Source organism: Neolamprologus multifasciatus, chromosome 18, assembly GCF_963576455.1.
Source record: "Neolamprologus multifasciatus chromosome 18, fNeoMul1.2, whole genome shotgun sequence".
In the NCBI taxonomy this organism is placed as follows: Eukaryota; Metazoa; Chordata; class Actinopteri; order Cichliformes; family Cichlidae; genus Neolamprologus; species Neolamprologus multifasciatus.
The window spans coordinates 7,489,591-7,508,830 of record NC_140456.1 but is presented as its reverse complement, the minus strand read 5'-3'; the positions used below and the strand labels follow the sequence as shown (position 1 = coordinate 7,508,830).

Here is a 19,240-nt window from a genome sequence, read left to right as displayed (position 1 = left end):
TTTCCCTTCTATGGCCGAATGACTCACTTGACACCAAACCAGGATTTCATCTATTTTGATTCCTCATATGCATTTATTGCCTGTAATGAGCCACTCAGGGTGTTTAAGTATAAGCAAAAGCACAAGAGATACTTGCAACTGAGCCAAAATCTCTTGAGTGACTGACAAAAGTGGCTAGGAAGTCACAGTTCTTATTCATCATATGGTTCTTCTTTGAAATAAGAAAAATAAACAGCGAACATTGCAGGAAAAACTACAGATGACAACCATGTCTCTGGCAGTATTTAGTATCTGAAAATGAGGCACAAGAAATTTAAGGACTGAGATTAGGATAGATGGAAGTTGAGGCCAGTGTGAAGGAGAAGTGGACATTTGGGGAGTTGTAGGCCTTTCCAAAAATGCCCCAGGACAGAGTTGTAGAAGTCTGAGATGAGCCTTATTCCTGGAGATACGTTTATGCTTCATAACCTTGTGAATGTCAACCTTATTTTAGCTGTGACCTAATGTGCCACGTGCAGGCTAAGTTACTGTTGCAACCTGCTTTCATCAGCAGTTACATCAGTCGTCATTAAAGGCTGATCAATTTGATACAGAAGCTGCTGTTTGCTCTTTTGAGGTTGGTTACATTTCAGATATCTGCATGGAAGTGAACAGGGTTTCCAGAGAGGCCCAGAAACGGTTGGTTGATACTGTGTATGGTGCTTCTCTGAGGTTCATCACTAACCGTAAATCTCAGACTCACCACTGTGAATTATACTCTCAGGTAGGATGATCTCTCATTTATACAGTTTTATATATAAGGCAATACTTGGGTTGCTACCTTCTTATATATGTTCCCTGCTTGCAATGGAGCCCGCTGGTCGGTATTCTCTCTGTCCGCATGGTTACTTGTTGCTTTCTGTTCCATTTTCAAACTGAATTTGGTAAAAGAGCTTTTGTCCATTTAGCATCCTTGGCTTGGAACAATCTGCAGAACGACTGAAAAATGACTGAATTCATTTTATTAAATGTCCATAACATGCAACTGTTTCAATTGGATTGATTGTCAATCAAACTCATTTTTTAAAAATTTTATTTGAATTTTACTGAATTTTATTGAATTTTTTATTTTATTTTTTTCCATTTATTTTTGCATGTTTGTTGTTGCTGCCTGTGTTTATTTGAGTAATTTCTGTAACTGTGAGACACTTGCTGCTGCCTATCTTGGCCAGGTCGCCCTTGAAAAAGAGGTTTTTAATCTCAATGGGATCTTCCTGGTTAAATAAAGGTTAAATTAAAAAAAAAGGGTCCAGGGATGCAAAAGGAGACGATCTTAAAAGGGAGACCAGCCAAATTCAAAAGCCGGTGCATGTTTTGAATCTTCTTGTGTTTGATATACATCAGACATGAACAGTAACACTTTTAAATGCATCGACTTACAGTAACAGATATACCTTTCACCTTTGTACAATTTAAAAAAAAAATCACTTCAAATTAAAGATGCCAGTGTTTTAAAAACGCTGTGAAGGGGAATCAATTTGTACAGAGATATTTTTCAAGGCCTGGAAATAAGTGAAAGATCATGTAGCGTGTAGCCATCCCTTTCTCATTTTTCCAGGCTACGTATAACTACTGAAGGTTTCCCTACATCCCTAGCTGATGCCAAATGTCCCCACTCTATAGGTGTCCTTATCTGTGGCTAATATTAGCCCAGTACAAGGCTGGTTCCACCAATCGCCTCTTCGCTGAGAGGAGGGGGGTTGATGGCGATGCTTTGCAGGTCCCCCAGGACCATCTGTCTTAGTTAGGCGCACAGTATGGGATAATGGCATCATGCACTGCTGTTTCTCACATCCGGAGGATCCTTAGATGCAGCTGCAGATTTCATTTATCAGCTCTCGTGACCTGGGAAAGAAAGTCTCTTGGTATTTAATAACTGCTTGGTGTAGCTTGCATGCAGATGAGGAATCCGCTGACCCTCATTTAAATGAGAAAGGTATTAGTGTGAACAGAGGTCAGTAATTAGTGTCTTTTCATCTCCTGGCTGGCACTTGTGGAGTGGAGGGTGAAACCGATCAGAAACAGTCACCTCGCTGTCAAACGGAACGAAACTATGACCTTTACAAAACCCAAAAGACCTTTAACTGAATATTATTAATCAAAACACAAACCGGAGATTGGATGCTCAGCCATCACAGAAGCCCTATAGTCAATGAGAGTCAGCAAACTTAACCAACTGTGTCTTCCCTCTTTGTTGTCATTCACAGGCATGCTAATCCAGGGAGCAAATCTCCATATGCCTGGACAAACCTAATTAACACCCATCACTTATTAACACAACCAGCACTGAGCTTTATTCCGCTAATTAGATGGCTTTTATAAAAGCGATGCCTCGACAATGTTCCACGGCCTCCGATGCGTCACAGAACATTGCAGGGTCTTTGTCTTCAGGTCCCCCCCCCCTCCTTTTCTCATCTTTGGATCAGCCACATTTATGCAAGCCTGTGCCAAGCTATTAATCACCAAGTCATTAGCTATGCATCAATTACTCAAGATGCCCACCACGCTTTTTGATTAGAAGCTGGGCAAACTCTGGAAGACTGATTTAGTGAATATTTAACAATTATCTGTTAAGCTGGTGCCAGTCCTGTTCCTCTGACAACCCCTCACCACATTACAAAAAAACCCCCAAACCCATCTGTTGGAATTAAGAGCTCCTACTGAAAATGCCTACAAATCAAAATTATCCAAAGATAACCTTTAGGTACCATAAAAAAAATAATAAAAAATTCAATTCCTAAATTGTTTTGCACAGCCTCCTGTCCCAAAGTGACAATATAAATTCAGTTTCCGTGTATTTAACTTTTACGCTTGCTTTAAATGAATTCATTTCCTAAAATCAGCAAAGTGGCCACAATAAAATAGATCAATAATTCACCATCTCAGAGAGAACATTGATCAACAACACTTTCCTGTAATTGATAGTCCTTCAAAAGATTTAATCGGTTATCAAAAAACGTAGTTATTTAATCTGCCTGATAAAATATGGTTGGCAGACTTTCTACTGACTTGAGTTTTCAGAGCACATCTGTTTTCAACAAAGCTTTAATAAATTGTACTTTGCAGTCAGCCTGTGCAGCTCATAACAGTGAAGCTAGACTATTGGTAGCCTCAGTGCAGTGATAACGGGCTGCAGGTACTTGGCTGAAAAAGCAAAGCTGTAACACTTCACTTCTCCTAAATTGACAGTTGCTTTAAGAAGCAAGACTTTAATTAACATTATGACCCTGCTGAATTACTTAGAACAGCAGCAGTGTGGTTATCCTGTGTAATATCCCAGGTGTAAGAGCATATATACAAAGGCTAAGAACACACAACTAAACAAACAAATCCAGTCAATGTGAAAACATTTCAAAGAATATACAAGGAAGACAAAAAGGAGTGGCATTTTCTGGTCAACCATGTGTGCAAATCTTTGCTATAATTTAAAATATCTCAATGCTATCCCTTTGAACTTTGAGAAATGGTTTTATAATCCAATAACAAAGAAAAATTGGACTAAAGGAACTTCTTCTAATGCATTTGGCACATTAATGTAATTAATAAAATATTGAAAATTAGAATAAAACACGAGAACTGCTTTCTCAAACCTACTAGATCACTGGAGCTAGTGTAAACAAGACTACATATGGTTTGAAAAACTTAACACCACAAAACCTGTCATTTAGCACAATCTGTTGCTGTTTTGTTTGCAGCACTCCCGCTTCCCCCTGGAGACACTGAATTAGAGAGCTGTTTGCTGCACTGCTCGCTGGGGGAATGCAGCATAATCTCAAAGCTCCCCCGAGTGCTGTGGGAATAATTGTTCAGCCAGATGCTGTAATATCAGTGCTCATCACCACCTCGACAGGAGAGTTGCAGACATAAAATAATCTCGACTGTGAGCTCGCCACGGCTGGCTATCATACTCAAGTTAGCACAGCCGATGAGTTCAAATAAAAGACTGTCACGCCAAAAATAACTTTAGCTCTTTTAACGGCTTACAACATCCCATGTTTACATTCTGCAAAGCAGGAAGTCATGTGGCATTATTGTAATCCAGCAAACAGCTTAGAGGGAGGAAGCTGTGTTGAATAGATGGGCGTGCAAAGTACCTCTTCCTACAAACAGCCAGCATACTTTAAGTTTCCTCTAACTGTGAGAAATATCGTTTTTACCTAACGTAACCTGAATGTATGAGGGTTAGAAGTCTGCACTTAGCAAACGTTAACCACATTGGCAAAAGACCACGAAGGCAATCATGTTGTACATTATGTACTGTATGGTATACATAGGGCCAGTTAACTAAGATCACTCAATTATCACAATTACAATGGGGTTCAGGCCAACCCACAGCTATTTGCTGTTTATAACAACAATGTTGAGGCTGAAAACTACATAAAACTTATTGTAAGTATTTTTAAAGCAACACAAAAGGAAAACAAATGTCCTCCATATCTGTGTTGCCTGCATGACTTCACCAAGAACTACCAAAGACTTGTTTGAGGGGTTAAAACAGCTGCTGTTTGTGACCAAGTTTAAAAAAAATGGAGGCTTTTATTTGCAAAGTTTTGTTTTTACCTTCTGGACTGAACAAGCAGGGAGGTATCCAACCAAAAATGCTGTGGTAGAAACTGCACAAGGACAAATACAGTTGTAAGACTGTTTAAATGAAATGCACCGGTGGATGTAAACGGTTAAACCAAACTCTTTAGCAGGAACAAATACAGTCAGAAGTGAAAAATGCTAGTGCGAGTGATGGAGGTTTACGACCCTCCACCCGGTTATTGTAATGCCTTAGAAAGCTGTTCATTTCAAAAACCAGAGGCTCGGTAGAAGAGCTTTTTAATAAAAAAAAACCTGGGCTAGTGGACATGAAAAGAAAGTGCAATGAAAAGCTTCTCTAGATTAATTGACACTCGTGGGTCCATTAAATACTCGCAATAGCCTGGTGTAATTTCTCTCGATCAGAGCACTCAATGCAGTGAGGTTCAAAAGCGATCATGGGAGTTAATTACGTTCAAAAGAGTGCCGCAGTTTCATCACATGAGACTGTGGTGAGGATTAATGGCAGGCGTCACAGAAAAATCCAATAGACGAGTGATTAGCATTCCTTGGAGATACTCGAAGATTCGGTGCATTGCTTGATAATCAGAGCGTATTACTCTGTCTCAACTTGACACACAACATGTAATTTCATCCCAAAGAGAGAGCAGATTCATCTTACAACAAAGAGGTGAACTATTTCTAGTAACATGAAAAGGTCCTGTTGTCCTTGAACCGCACGCGTCCGTACTGTGAAACAAGAGGACACGGATATATATCAGTCACCCAAACTATTCCTTTGAATTTATTGCGCTTATTTAAAGTGACCTTAAACATAGCTATAATATAAAACTGACAGTTATGACCCAGTGGTGATATTAATATCTTGACCCATGATGTGATTGATGTCAGTGACTTTAGAGGCCTTCGCACAGCAAAATCTAAGAAATTGCCCCCAGATTTCGGCTTAATCGCATATTTAAAATAAACTTTACGACCTCAAGTCTCCAGATAAATTTACAGCAAAAATATCTGGAGTAAAATTTTCGGTCTCCACCAACTGATTAAGAAAAAATAAGCTGTGAACCAACAACTCATGAAGCATTGCTAAGTTTGAAACCTGCTGCAAGGTTAAAGAAGAACACAAACAGATTGTTTTGTGTAGATCTGCCAATTTGCTGGAGCCTTTAACCTCACATAACATTAAGAACCGAAAACAGGACACAAGAAAGCATTTACTAACTTCTGTTCAGTTCCGTGTATAAAAAGCCACTTTCCAAGAAATGAACAAAGGTTGCCTGCAGAAAGAAAACCACTGTAACACAGTCTTGAGTTGCTGTTCTTGAACTTGAGTCTGCAGGACTTGCTGTCACTTGCCCATTTCTAGTCTGTGATTGCACCTTTCCCGTGTTTGAGGGCTTATCATTTACACTGCTATAAAAATATCTTCGTAGTTCACACCCCTAATGTATACAGCCAGACCGCTGTGATTACCGAGGGGGGAGAGCTTGGGTTGTTTTTGTAGCTCCTTGCTTCAGAAGCCAACCATTTATTTGCCTTGAGTGCCATTCTAGACTGAGGCAGTTCTTGCATTAGCGCATCTGCATACAAAGTAGAAATTTATCATGTGTTAGCTCCTAATTCCACTTTAATCTCAGATGAGGCAAGAACAACATTTAAAGGGATGTTGCGCTTCATTTCAACAGACCTTTGACTTGGAGCAAAGTCACGACCCCCCCCCCCCACACACACACACACTCGTCTCCCCCGAGCACCATCTCGCACAAACATGCATGGCCTAATCTCTACTGCAAATTAAAAGTAGTAAGATACAAATTCTATGTAGTTTAATTTAAGATCCTATCAGTCAAATTATCTGCCGTGCTGCTGGACAATTGTTCCCGAGATGAAACTGAGGGGAGGGATTATGGATCGGCCTCAGTCTGTTTATCAGTTGGATGTTGTTGATTGGATTTTAATGGAAATTTGTGGAATGACGCAGACATTCTCAGCTCGGGCATTTTCTAATTTATGTTAATTGGCCCAAGTGGGCAACAGTTTGTTCAACTCTCTGCGTATCACATATATCTCACATAATACTTCTTGCAAACACTTCTTCCATTATAAGTAATGTAACGATAATGTATTTCGCAGCTATAAGACTGGAGTTTTTAGATATTTGACCATAAACCTTGCAGACAATGCAATAAAACAGCTATTATATATTTTGGTGTAAAAGTGCCTTTCTTTGATATGACAATCTTTGGAGCCTCAGCTTTTAACAACTCACTGTATAAAATTATAAGCAAAGTTTTCAGGCTTACACAGACAACTTTTTAAAATTTGGCTCAGTCATCTCCCGTGTACTTCTCGAGTTCTCTTTCTTGACCGCTACCTGGAAGACCTGTTGTGCCCTGTCTGCAGTGCACACTGGAACTAGCGAGCAGCATGCGAGCAGCATGGGTGATGAGCATATCTTGAACTGCGCTGAACTCTGCATTCACACTTTGAGATCTTTATCTTGTACACTGCTGATGCCTCCACTGAAAGCTGGTGTTTGATCTTTGACTAATAACAAGAGGTGACTCTCTATTTGAGCTGGTACCTCTCTGGGGCAATATCCAGCAGCAGGTAATAAAGTTATCTACCAGAAAGTCAAGCTTTAAAGTTAACTGTTGAAATCTTACCTTGCAAACTTTTTAATACTGTAGGTGGCCTCATCATTTGTACTTCCTAGAACAGCAGCCCCTAACCTTGTTTGCGCCACGGACCGGTTTATGATAATATTTTCACGGGGATGGCCTATAAGGTGTCGCGGATAAATACAACAAAATAAAACCAGTACAGGAACCAAAAAACAGAAGATTTATTCATAACACATGGGAAAAGACCCAGGGAAACTGAGTTAACAATAAAAACCGATAAAACCCTGAAAACCCTGAAACCATACACTCAACTCTCACGGCCCGGTACCAAACGACTCCGGTCCGTGGCCTGGGGTTTGGGGAACGTTGTCTTACAACATGTTGCAATCAAGGAAAGGGTGTAAAACTGATGCCTTGAAGCAAAAAAAAAAAGGTAATAGGTAATTTGTGTCATTTTTGTTGACTCAACAACTTTTAAAATTGGGAGAATCAAATGAGAAATATGCCTACTGGATCATAAAAACACCTTCTGGGTTCTCTGCTCAGCAAGTGCAAGAAGGTGCATGGTGCCAGGGTGACATCTACTCTTTAGAAACTCAGCTGTGACTCCAGAAACGCCCCAGATATGGCCCACGTCTGCAGTCTTGGACACTACAACACACAAACAAGTATCCTCCACCACAGACACTTTCAGCACCATCCACTAACTATCACAAGTCATCAGAGAGTTGGCGTTATTGGATGCACCAGGCGTCTCTGACGGCACTCGAGCATCAAGCCTTCTCCTCCCGTTGGGTGTTGAAGCATTCTATTGCTCCGCCCCATCTTACGCTCCAGGCTCATTTTATTTCAATTAATTAGCATAAATGTATGTGTACGACGCCCCCCCTCCTCCACCTCTCAGGCACCCTTACAATCTAGTATGCAAATGTTAATTAGAAATTGATGTATTGCAGGAGGGTTTAAAGTAATGACATCCCAGGGGGGGAACTTTTACCATAAAATGCAGTAATCCGCACTGACAGAGAGGCTTCTGTTGCACAATGTGTCTAGAAATGCACCTCCAAGCCAAAATTGCCTGTTACACATAACGCAAAACTGTTGAGATAAACACAGCCAGATATTACATATTCATATTCAAAGTTCATTTGGAGAGGAGCATATTAGGGATTACTGAGTGTTATTTATCCGATTTTAGACACTTATTTGAAGGAGATGTGAGCTTGAAGACAAATGAATGTTTGGCAGCTTAACCTATAGTAGTTACTCATTCTAGTCCAACATTTCAGTGCAACAGGTTTGTATGACTGATATGACGACTTTATGGTGCAGATTTTACAAATGCACGAGGAAAAGGGGAATAAAATTATTCGCCAACATGTTTATGCTATTAAAGAGGAAGAGAAGAGAAAACCTGTGATAGAAAACAGACAAAAATCTATCTGCACAAACAATATAACTTTTTCCATAACGTAGTACATTTTGTGATAGTTCTGCTATTATCACTTCACTGGCAAGTGGAGCAAAAATATCATATACAGCATCACAACCCAAAACAAAGTGAGTGCTGCAGTACAGACATAACAAACCTGGGTAAGCAGGCTAGGGCCTGTTCTTCAGACATTGCTTAAAACACATTAGATCAACTGGATGACCCAGGATCTGCTAATCACAATCGCACTAATGCGGTTTGCTCATTTCAAACCTCCAACGACAATAAAGATGACGCACTATGCTTATTTCAACCTCGATGCTTTTATTCTTGGTCACTACTTAACTATTAAATGATTTAAGTGACTTTGAAAGTGGCGTGGCTGTTGTTGTCAGATGTGCTGGTGTGAAGTTTCAGCTGGGATTTTCCCACATAAACATTTCTGTGGTTTCAGAAAAAGGAACTATCCAGGGAGCTGCAGTTCTCTGGGTAAAAATGCTTTGGTAATGCATGAGGTCAGTGGAGAATGACCAGACTAGAGTCACTTAAATAACCCCTCATCACAGGTATGAGCTATTCAGGAGATGATCTCTGAATGAATGCAGCAGCAGAAGATCACACCGGGTGCCACTCCTGTCAGCTACAGTAAGAACAGGAAATCGAGCACGAGTCTGTGATGGTAGGATCACAATATGGTGTATAACACATGAAAGCATGGCTCCTTCCTGCCTTGTATCAACAGTTCAAGCTGGTGGTGATGATGTAATGGTGTGGAGGATTATTTCTTGGCACCATTTAGGCCCCTTAGTGCCAAGTGAGCATTGTTTAAATGCCAAAGCCTACTTGAGTATTGTTGTTGCTCATGTCCATCCTTTTATGACCACACTGTACCCGGCCAGGTTCAGCAGTATGTGACAAAGCTCAAATAAACTAAAGTTGGTTTCTTGAACACGAGAGAAGGTGACCCCTCGTCTGGGGATCCTCAGCCCTTCCCATGAAGGTGGCACGGATGCCCCTCCGGTGGTCCTCCTTGGGCTCTTGCACTCTGGAGCCTCTGGATGTCTGGGGCCTGGATCTCCTCCATGCCTGCTTCATGCCCTGGGGGACAGGGGCTATGGCTCTCTACATCCCTCTTGCAGACCATTACATGGGGAAACCATTTGAATACAAGCGCGCCGATCCACACAGGTGTGCACACGGGTGTTCACTGTTCGTAGACTTAAATCACACCTTTCTTGGCTGCTACTTCAAAGCACATTGTGCGCTGTCTGTCCTGCGTGCTGCACGACAACATTCAATATTTAGTATTTACTGCTGTTTACACTTAGCTAGATTAATGCGATGGTGTTGTGTTTAGTATGTTGCTTTGTTTTTTTTTTTGTTGCTTGTTTTCTATTCTTTTTCTCTCAACAGGTGATCCCGGAGATATTTTTTTTCCCCCTTTCTCACTCTTCCTCTCCCCTTCTGTTTTTCTTTTCCTTCCTCTTTCTTTCTCCCTTTCCTATCCCTCACTCATGTCTGTCCCGTCTGTAACAACTGAAAATAAAATAAAATGAATAATAAAAACAAAGGTCGATCAAATGGACCAATACGGCAATGCCATGATGATCCATTTGGCAAAATAAATCCATTGGGTATCCTTGTTGGTCTTCAGACAACAATTCTGACGGCTAAAGAACCAAATGGGACAGGCAAAAAAACACAAAAAAAACAAAAAAGAACACAAGAGAAGGTTCACTATACTCAAATGGCCTTGACAGTCACCAGATCTCAATCCAGTCGAGCACCTTTGGAATGTGTTGGAACAGGATGTGTAGCCAATAAATCTGCAGTGACTAGGAGATGCTATCATGTCAATATAGACCAAAATCTCTGAGGAATATTTCCAGAGCCATGAAGAATTAATGAAGTTTTGAAGGCAAAAGGGGGTTTCAACCTTGTGCTAGCAAGATGTAAATAACCAGTAAGTCTATATGAATAGTAAAACAAAAGGTAGCCCACAGGCCACCAAATTAATCTCTTGCAGTCCTTCTCCAACCAAAATTCATTTTTAATGTGTTTTTCTACTAAGATATGTTAATCAGTGCTAAAACAAATCAGATGTCACTATAAGTCAGTAGCTTAGTACAGCATAATAATCAGAAAAATCCAAAATGTGTTAAAAAACATATGTTTCAGAGTTAAAATAAGAGAAACATACTGTAGTATGAACACTATACCGTAGTAGGAGTGGCAAAGGTCAACAGTGTTGAAAATTGTGTTATTTTTCACACTTCTCGCTTCATTTATAAGGTTTACTTTATAAACTGGGTCATGTATTTTGGGTGAGAGCAAGTTAACGGGTACAGGATACTATTATTACTTTAATACGACCCCACATGATATTAGCTGCAATTAAAGGAGCATTCAGTCTCATCAGGAACACCAATGAGACTGAATTAATTATGCACAAAAATGCAGGAAACAGCGGTTTATGGAGAAAGATGACTTGAGGGACTAAAATGGATCATGAGGTACTGAGACGGTATAAAAGACTGAAGGGAGAATGTGGGATCACAGTAAAGCATGAAGAGTTATTTGTTTTCACTTACGGTGTAAAGAAGCCTCCGACTTGGGAAAGACACAAATCTAATAAAGAACAGGGTCGAAGATACGTCAAAAAACAAATTGACCCAAATAGGAACTTGTCAGGGGAAAACCCACGAAAGGAACTTACAAAGAATCCTTGTGTGAATATATGACAAAGATAAACACTAAACTTAAGAGAAGAAGAGAATAAACAAATAAATCTGTGACTCCTCTCCTCAGCCTCATGTATAAAGAGTCCATTTTCCCAACGCCCTCCTCCGGTTGAGTCACATTGCTTTAAAATGGAGCACCAAATGTCTCACAGTACATTTCGAGTACAAAGATTCCCCGAATACAAAATGCATATTTCATAGCAGGGAATGCGTTATGTGTACAAAATGCACCTTAGGGCACCGAGTATCGCTTTCAGTGCCATGTAATGAATTTCTTCTAAATATAAGAAGAAAATGAACTGGTAATAATTATAATATAATTACCATATAATTTCCATATTAATCTGCTGCACTTGAGAGGCAATGCACTTTGATGACACTTAATGGCAATTTTGCAGCACCAAAGATATAACATGCAGCGCTGGGTACCCCATAACCTGATGCCTCACACTGAACATTGAGTCTGCAGCACTTCTGTGGGTTTGTGTGACTTGTGATCCACTAGAACCTGTTGTTTAATGTATTAGGGACTACATTTCTCTCTTCTTTCTATGCTATTTAAAGCCTCAAAGCTTATTTATTTATTTACTTTGGTTACACACTTATGTTTGACATAGTATTAAATGTGTTTGTGTCGTTGTTAGCAAAGAAAATTACATTAAAATACATAATTAACAGTGTAAACAGTGCACAACTTCACCTTAAACAAGCTTTCTTCAGACTATTTTGCTAGCTACTACTCCTGCTCCAGAAAAGGTATGTAGCTTTCAAATGAGTGTACATTGTGCTTCTGATTCTTTGTGTAACATTAAATGAAACTTGTACCACTTGTGGCACACTAGGGCTGTGCCACAGTTAGTCAGTATAAATGCCAGTGTAGATTTAAGATATAAAAATGTCATATCAGCAGCACCACCAACTTCAACGTCCAACAATGCACAGTTTTACAAATTATGCAAGAAAATTATTCCAGATAAACATGGAAACAACAAACTCGTTTCACCACTTGAGATAAAAATACACCACTGAGTACAATCAGGGTACAAAGGCATGCAAGGAGTGATGCACGACTAAAATCTAAACAAATGACTCAACCAAGCATCTCTAACTGCATTCCATATGACAGGAAGAGCAAACGGTGGATGGAAATTACTGATGCACTTACACGGAAAAGCTGGTTAAAAATCTTGCCTCAAGTTACATCATGATGGGTCAAGACATCCTGGGTAGAAAATACTTTTCAGTTTTATTATGTGCCAATATTGTGTATCTAGGTATTATTAGTGTGAAGCAGTTATTTTATACTTTTAATACAAAATCCAGGGAGACATTTGACTCGTGCTGTGTAATAAGCCAAAGTCCTGTATTACTACTATTACTGCTGGCACCTTATTTCTAAAGATTCACTTTTCCAATTAGGAAGTGACAATAACGAATTGGAAATGACCTTCATTTACTTACATTTACAAAAACTGCCTGCAAGCTACAAGCACCAATAAAGCATTTGGTATATTTTTTTCTTATATTGTCAGAAATATCATTAACACATATTTTTTTGATATCATTTTGAGACACCTGTCCTTAACGAATATAGATGAAGCAGATGCCCAAAACTCAAAAGCCCTGGTAAATAAAACTGCATAGTAGATAGTGAAACATAAGAAGAGTGAACAAACTCTATAACCAGCTGCACCTGGGATGTTATTTTATACATTGGGGACAGTTCAGGTCATCTACTAATGGGAAGGTTGGTAGTTTGATCCCTGGTTGCTCCCAGTCTGCTCCCAGTTAGATAGAAAGCACTATTTGGGTGATTGAGGCAAATTGTGCTTTGAATTCTCAAATAGAGCAGAAAAGCACCATTTACACCTCTTTAGAGGTTTTTAAGACTGTGACATATGGTTTGTTGGCCTGAAAACTACAGTTTGTGTCCCTTTTTCTGCTTTTGTCCCATTTTTTGTTCATTAATTTCTTTCAAATCCCTTCTCTGATTACGTTTAAGCACCACGAATGTGATCAAATCAGATTTTTTTGGGTCCTTCTCAAATTGTCATCAACTCCTTATTGCCATAAGCATCAACTCCTGATGCGAGACATATGTCAATAAAAATGACATATTTCACAAATTGCACAAAAGCTATTAAATAAGTTAAGATTATGTTAGGTGCATTCATGTATTTTGACACAAAATGTCGCTTCCAACATGTTTGGAAGCATAGCCATATGTTCCCGCAACAGCCACAAGCTACAATCACGTAGAGTAGCCATATTTATGTGCATCTTGGCCAAATATGTTGTGCATCTTGACAGCATACATGACAGTATGTCACTGCACATGCATCTACATGTACCTGCTGTAAACAGGATTTACTCATCTCTGGTTTGGTGCGTTCAGCATAACAGCAAACAGCGCTGTGTGGCTCAGGGATCTAGAAATAGTTTCACTGTCAACGGAGCGTGAGGAAAGAAAGACACTGGGTGAGTGACACTGAAACAAAATGAGTGATACAATGAAGGAAGGAGAAAAAGTGTGTGTGTGGGCCGTTCCACAAAAACGGGGGGGAAAAAAGACATAATTAAATAGCATAACAAAAAGAGGACCAAACACATAACAGCTTTGTGCACATGTCTGTTTCCATGAAAACAGTTTCCATGTTTGCATATGCATGTGTGTGTGTGTGTGGCAGAAAGTGACAGGTAGACAGACAAAACGAGCAACGGAGGAACGACTGATTGAGGACTGAAAGCTTTTTTCTTTTTTTTTAAATTTCTCATCACTCGATGAAGCAGCTGTTCACCTATCACCCTGTGTCTTTATATAGATTAAACCACAGACGTTTAATAATTTAATTAGCCTGTACTTAGCTAAGCCTGCACAAACACAGCAGACTGCAGAGGGGCATGAGAGCAGTGGCAGGAGCCCCTCAAAAGCTCAATGACTTATGAGACAATAAGATGTAGAGATGCTGTGACCGCAGCGCTGCAGACGACAGCATATGTCTCATCCATCAAAATAGTGGGTGTACGGAGAGACATAAACCATTAAGTGTCATCATTCAAAGGGAATGTCATGCTGTCAGATTCTGCAGAAGCAATAACATGAGCTTATTGTCAAGTTATTGATGGGAAGACATGCAACAACGCATTGATTGTACGAGAAAAACCTGAAATGTGGATGGTGTTGAAGGAGTGCTTTTCAGTGATTAGTGGGTCAGTCTCCTTAGAGGCTGTTGTGTGGGAAAATGAGTGCATTGGTTTAACACAGGAATATGAAAAAGCACCTGACTAAAACGTGCATCATGCTTCTGACATAATGACTGAATCAACAAGTAAACATCTGAAGTGGTTATTAGTGTAAGATAGTCTTTACACTTCTCTGCAAACGTCAGCACATTTCAGCCCTCTTTTGTCACCATGCTGTAATTACTGTCAGCAGCTTTCACCATGAGGCTTTAGGGCTTTGTCCAACTCCTTATCTTTTTATGAAGTGCTAAGCCCATGTTAAGATGCAGGTGAATGGCCTTTTTACTCTGCTTCCCACTCTCGGGATAATGGAACTGCAAAATAAAAAGAAAGAACAAGAAAAAAAATATTCAAAAATGTAAATTTAAAATCACTTATACTCCCAGTGACCTCTCAAATCATTAAAGCAACTTAAACAGTGACATATGTCCGGGTAATAATGCAGTTATTGTATCATGAGTTGCTGTAGCCACTGTAAAAACCACAGAGACCCTGTGAAACCACCAAGTCTGCTAACTTTATCTGCTGGTTATGAGTAAGAGTTCATGCAGAACGCTAATAATAGAGCAAAACCGTGAAAACTGTATTTCAGAACTAATCTTTAATGTCAGGCTGTTTGAGGTCCCTGCCTATGTTGGGTTTGTTATTTAGTTCCACATCACCGCTGCACCCTTGATTATACACAATACACAAACTGATATCTATAATTAACTGAGTAAGTGGGCATTTTAAGCTAAAAAAATCCACCTGCTTTCTCTGACTGACTAATAAAATCACATTTGAGAAAATCTGCCACAGAGGAAAACAGCCTTCGGACTCTAATTGAGACCCTGTAGACTCGACTTGTCATCCATATTCAATTCTGGTGTGGAGACTCTGGCATATAAACTCATGCACACACACAAACATAGACACACGTGATAATGAAAAGGGTTTTTTTTTTTTTTTAATCTGCAAGAAACATTTGTTGAATGAACGAATCAGGTTAGGAAACAAAAACATGCTTTTAGTCTACATTTAGTCTACATTTAGCCTCCTTATGTCACTTGTAGAGGTTGGATATTTACAGGGGTTCACATGCATCCTAACCAGATGTTAAAAAGACATTTGCTCAGCTAACTCTCCATGTCTTGATCTTGATTTTTGCTTGTCTCAATTGGTCGTATATTGAAGTAGTTTCTAGAAGATGCTCAAAATTGAGGCTAGAAATTAGCTGCTTTCATTATCCTACTACATGTATATATGTATATAAGTCTGTTCCATAACTCTCAGACACATTAATCAATCTGGATTCGATTTACTATATGAGCTGCCTCAGGTACCAGGATTATCGGTTTAATTTACAAATTATTTAAATTACATGTAGAAACATGCACGTTACATGTACATGGTGCATATGTGTAAGTGTTCATCAGACAGTGACACTACTAGTCCCTGAAATTGCTTTCTTTGTTTTATACTATGAAGATGTAACTTGCAAGAAGGAAGAAGAAGAACACATATATGTTTGTATTTTTCTATTCTTTTGTTTGGTGTTTCTGAACAGCCATTTTTGCCATTTTATCACATATAGATCTTATCACATATATCGTATTTATATTGCTTTATGTAAGCTGTACAATCGATCCACAGTTTTAGCTCACTGATGTTATAGGCAGGCGTCTTAAAACTGTTTTACTGTAGGTGCATTAGCAGCCAGGCCAATGGTAATATTCACGTACACTAGGGAATGCAGTCAAATGTTGAAGGTACACCTATATTATGTTTTCATGCCAATAACAATTACATCTTTGTCTGTGACAATGTCAAAACTTTGCCTTAAAAACACAATTTAGTAGTATTACTAAACACAATGCACTTAGATGCAACTGTAAGGATGTGTTTAAATAAGATTTGAACCATATCTCCAGTGTTGGGAAGGTTACTTTTAAAATGTATTCCATTACAGATTACAGAATACATGCCCCAAAATGTATTCTGTAACGTATTCCGTTGCGTTACTCAATGAGAGTAACGTATTCTGAATACTTTGGATTACTTAATATATTATCATGCTGTTTACAACTACATGAATGTACTATTGCTGTGATTTATTACTGTTACTGAAGGTCCGCGGCTCTGAACCGTAGTAAAGGGACCTCTGGCTAATACGGCGGGTTCTGTGTCAGGCTCGTAGCCGAAAACTAGCTTTACTTTGTTGTCTGGGTCAACTTTGCTAGCAGAGACAAAGAGAGGCGTTGAAAGGCTGCTCCAACGGGACTTATTGTTTTTGGAGGAAAACACGAACACGGTGTACAGTCGAGTCTTAATAGCTTACTTACAACTGGGCTCGTCAGGCTCTCTTCTTGGCTGCAGTGGTTATTATTATATTTACATGCTTCCAGCTCCCGTTTTTGCTCGATGACAGCTCGTACTTTTCCTTTTTCTCCCTCCCTCGCTCACAGACACATAACGTGTATGGCAGTCCATTCTCCCTGCAGCACGGACTACACTGCCTATGATGCTACATTCTTTAGAGCTATACCTGTAGCATTCTGCCTATTAGCTTAGCACAACAACAACAGGCGCTCTCTCACCCAGGAAACACGCACAGAGAGCGCGACACCCTGTAACCATGGCAACCGTAACGCTGCCGCCTGGAACAACAGAACGTAGCTGTCAAACAAAACCCAAACAGTCCTGACCCGCCACAATATGAAACAGGGAAGTACCGCCGTGTAATCCATTTATTTCAACAAAGTAACTGTATTCTAAATACCACCTTTTTAAACGGTAACTGTAACGGAATACAGTTACTCATATTTTGTATTTTAAATACGTAACGGCGGTACATGTATTCCGTTACTCCCCAACACTGCATATCTCCTATTCATGATCTGTTTATACTGTACTACTTTACCAGCTAATGTTCATGTTCTAGCACGGCATTCAACTTAAGCAAACAGCGAATTAAGAAAACATCTGTTGCATATCCAACCATCAGGCCATTGTCATTACATGCTTATTAGCTCATTGATTGCCAAGGAAAACATGCAGCCATACAACTGGCAGAGACATCAAAGGTTCAAACGCTACGAATCTCTATTCTCAAGAGAAGAATCACAGTCTCAAAAAGCTGTCCTGACTAAGTCCCCCATGTGGCAGGGGAACGTTCTCTTCCTTGATCTGTGTCTCTCAAATGACCCGATCCTCTCTCAGTGGGCATGTGCTCTGTGAGAAAATGGCTCATGTTTCTGTGCAAAGATTTCATGTTGTTTAGTTACATTGGATGATGTGTTTGAACCAGACGGAAAGCTGTCAGACTTTTAATGCCATGTAAAGTTTTTACTGTAAGCTGCACTTTTGCTGTGTCCTCAATTACACCCCTCTGAATATATTTAGTTTTTATATAGAAGAAAAGGCAAACTTTTTACAGTTAAAACTGAACGGGATTACGGTATCAGGACGATGGGACCTCTGTAGAAGACATAGTCTGTGCCTTTGTAATATGAGAATGGTATTTTCTTTGCATTTCTACACATAAGAACAAATCTATAACCTAAAAGATAAACAAGCAAGTTGACATTATATGGTAGCCAAAACTCCATATGAGCTTAAATAATGATTACACCACTAAAAAGCACAAATTGCATTGATTTTCAGCCTTTTGTGCAGTTCAGACACAATGGACTATTCTCCCAGTGAATCATCGTTTTAGTACAATCCACAGGTCCGTGCAAGGAAACATCTGGAAACCTTCTGATTGTAACTCTTGCAAAGAAACTTGATGTTAACATTTAACACGTGTTATGAGTTGTGTTTCTAATAAGATGATGTCAGATTTAAGCAAAATTTTGAAACAATTGTTTTTTTTAAACATCTTTAACGGGACGATTGATTACACAATCAAGAACCCATCAGTATTTCTTCCACGCCATCATGGCACGGTAGGTCTAAGTATTTTTGCAAACTGAAGTAATTAGTTCTTTTCCCTGTCTACCAAAACTCAATCAAGTTTCAAAGTGAAGCTTGAGGTTAAATAAAGAAATGCACTGCTTTGCATTTTTTTATAGTTTCCCTAATTTTAGTTTTTTAGTGTACTTAAAAATTACACCAGTGTCCAGCTGATCTAAATGTATATGTGACTCAAATGTGTATACACCTTTTTCATTCTTATTCCCATCCCATCTTTTCAACTGTTATTAAATATAAAACATTTTTGCTGGCTTTTGTTTTTAAATCTGTGCCTGTTATGTTCAAGTGCAATCTGAAAATTCACATGTGATACGCATGTTCCTATACTTCGGTTTGCATTAGCAATTTAGTAACAGCTGTGTCACTCATGCTGTGTGTTCATGCTCGACAGTTCGGGACTCATTCAGTTGCTTGGCCACTAGCTAATTGGACATACACACTAATATTCAGGAAGTTGTACACAGCTTTCATAACATCAAACTCTTAGATTTTGTCAAGGTGGCAGGTTTTGTATCCTAGCAACCACCACCTTCCAATCCTCATATATGGACTTTTATGAAATCGCTAGCCATCTGGAAGTGCAGTGACTCCTGCATCAAGGTACTGACACCAAAGGACATCATGCATATGCAGTTTTGGACCGCCTGAGATTACGTGGGATT

At 39.4% G+C, this 19,240-nt stretch overlaps 2 protein-coding genes across 3 annotated transcripts in view; both read right to left on the bottom strand.

Moving 5' to 3' along the window:
• Positions 1-19,240, bottom strand: part of LOC146497265 (neuropilin-1a-like) — a 204,797-nt gene that overhangs the window by 143,244 nt on the left and 42,313 nt on the right. The gene's annotated exons all lie outside the window — the stretch shown is intronic.
• The window catches only part of pard3ab (par-3 family cell polarity regulator alpha, b), a 373,665-nt gene continuing 355,525 nt past the window's right edge, over positions 1,101-19,240 (bottom strand). The window contains exon 25 of the transcript XR_014870592.1: positions 1,101-7,492. The gene's annotated coding sequence lies outside the window, so the exon portion shown is untranslated. The remainder of the gene's footprint in view (positions 7,493-19,240) is intronic.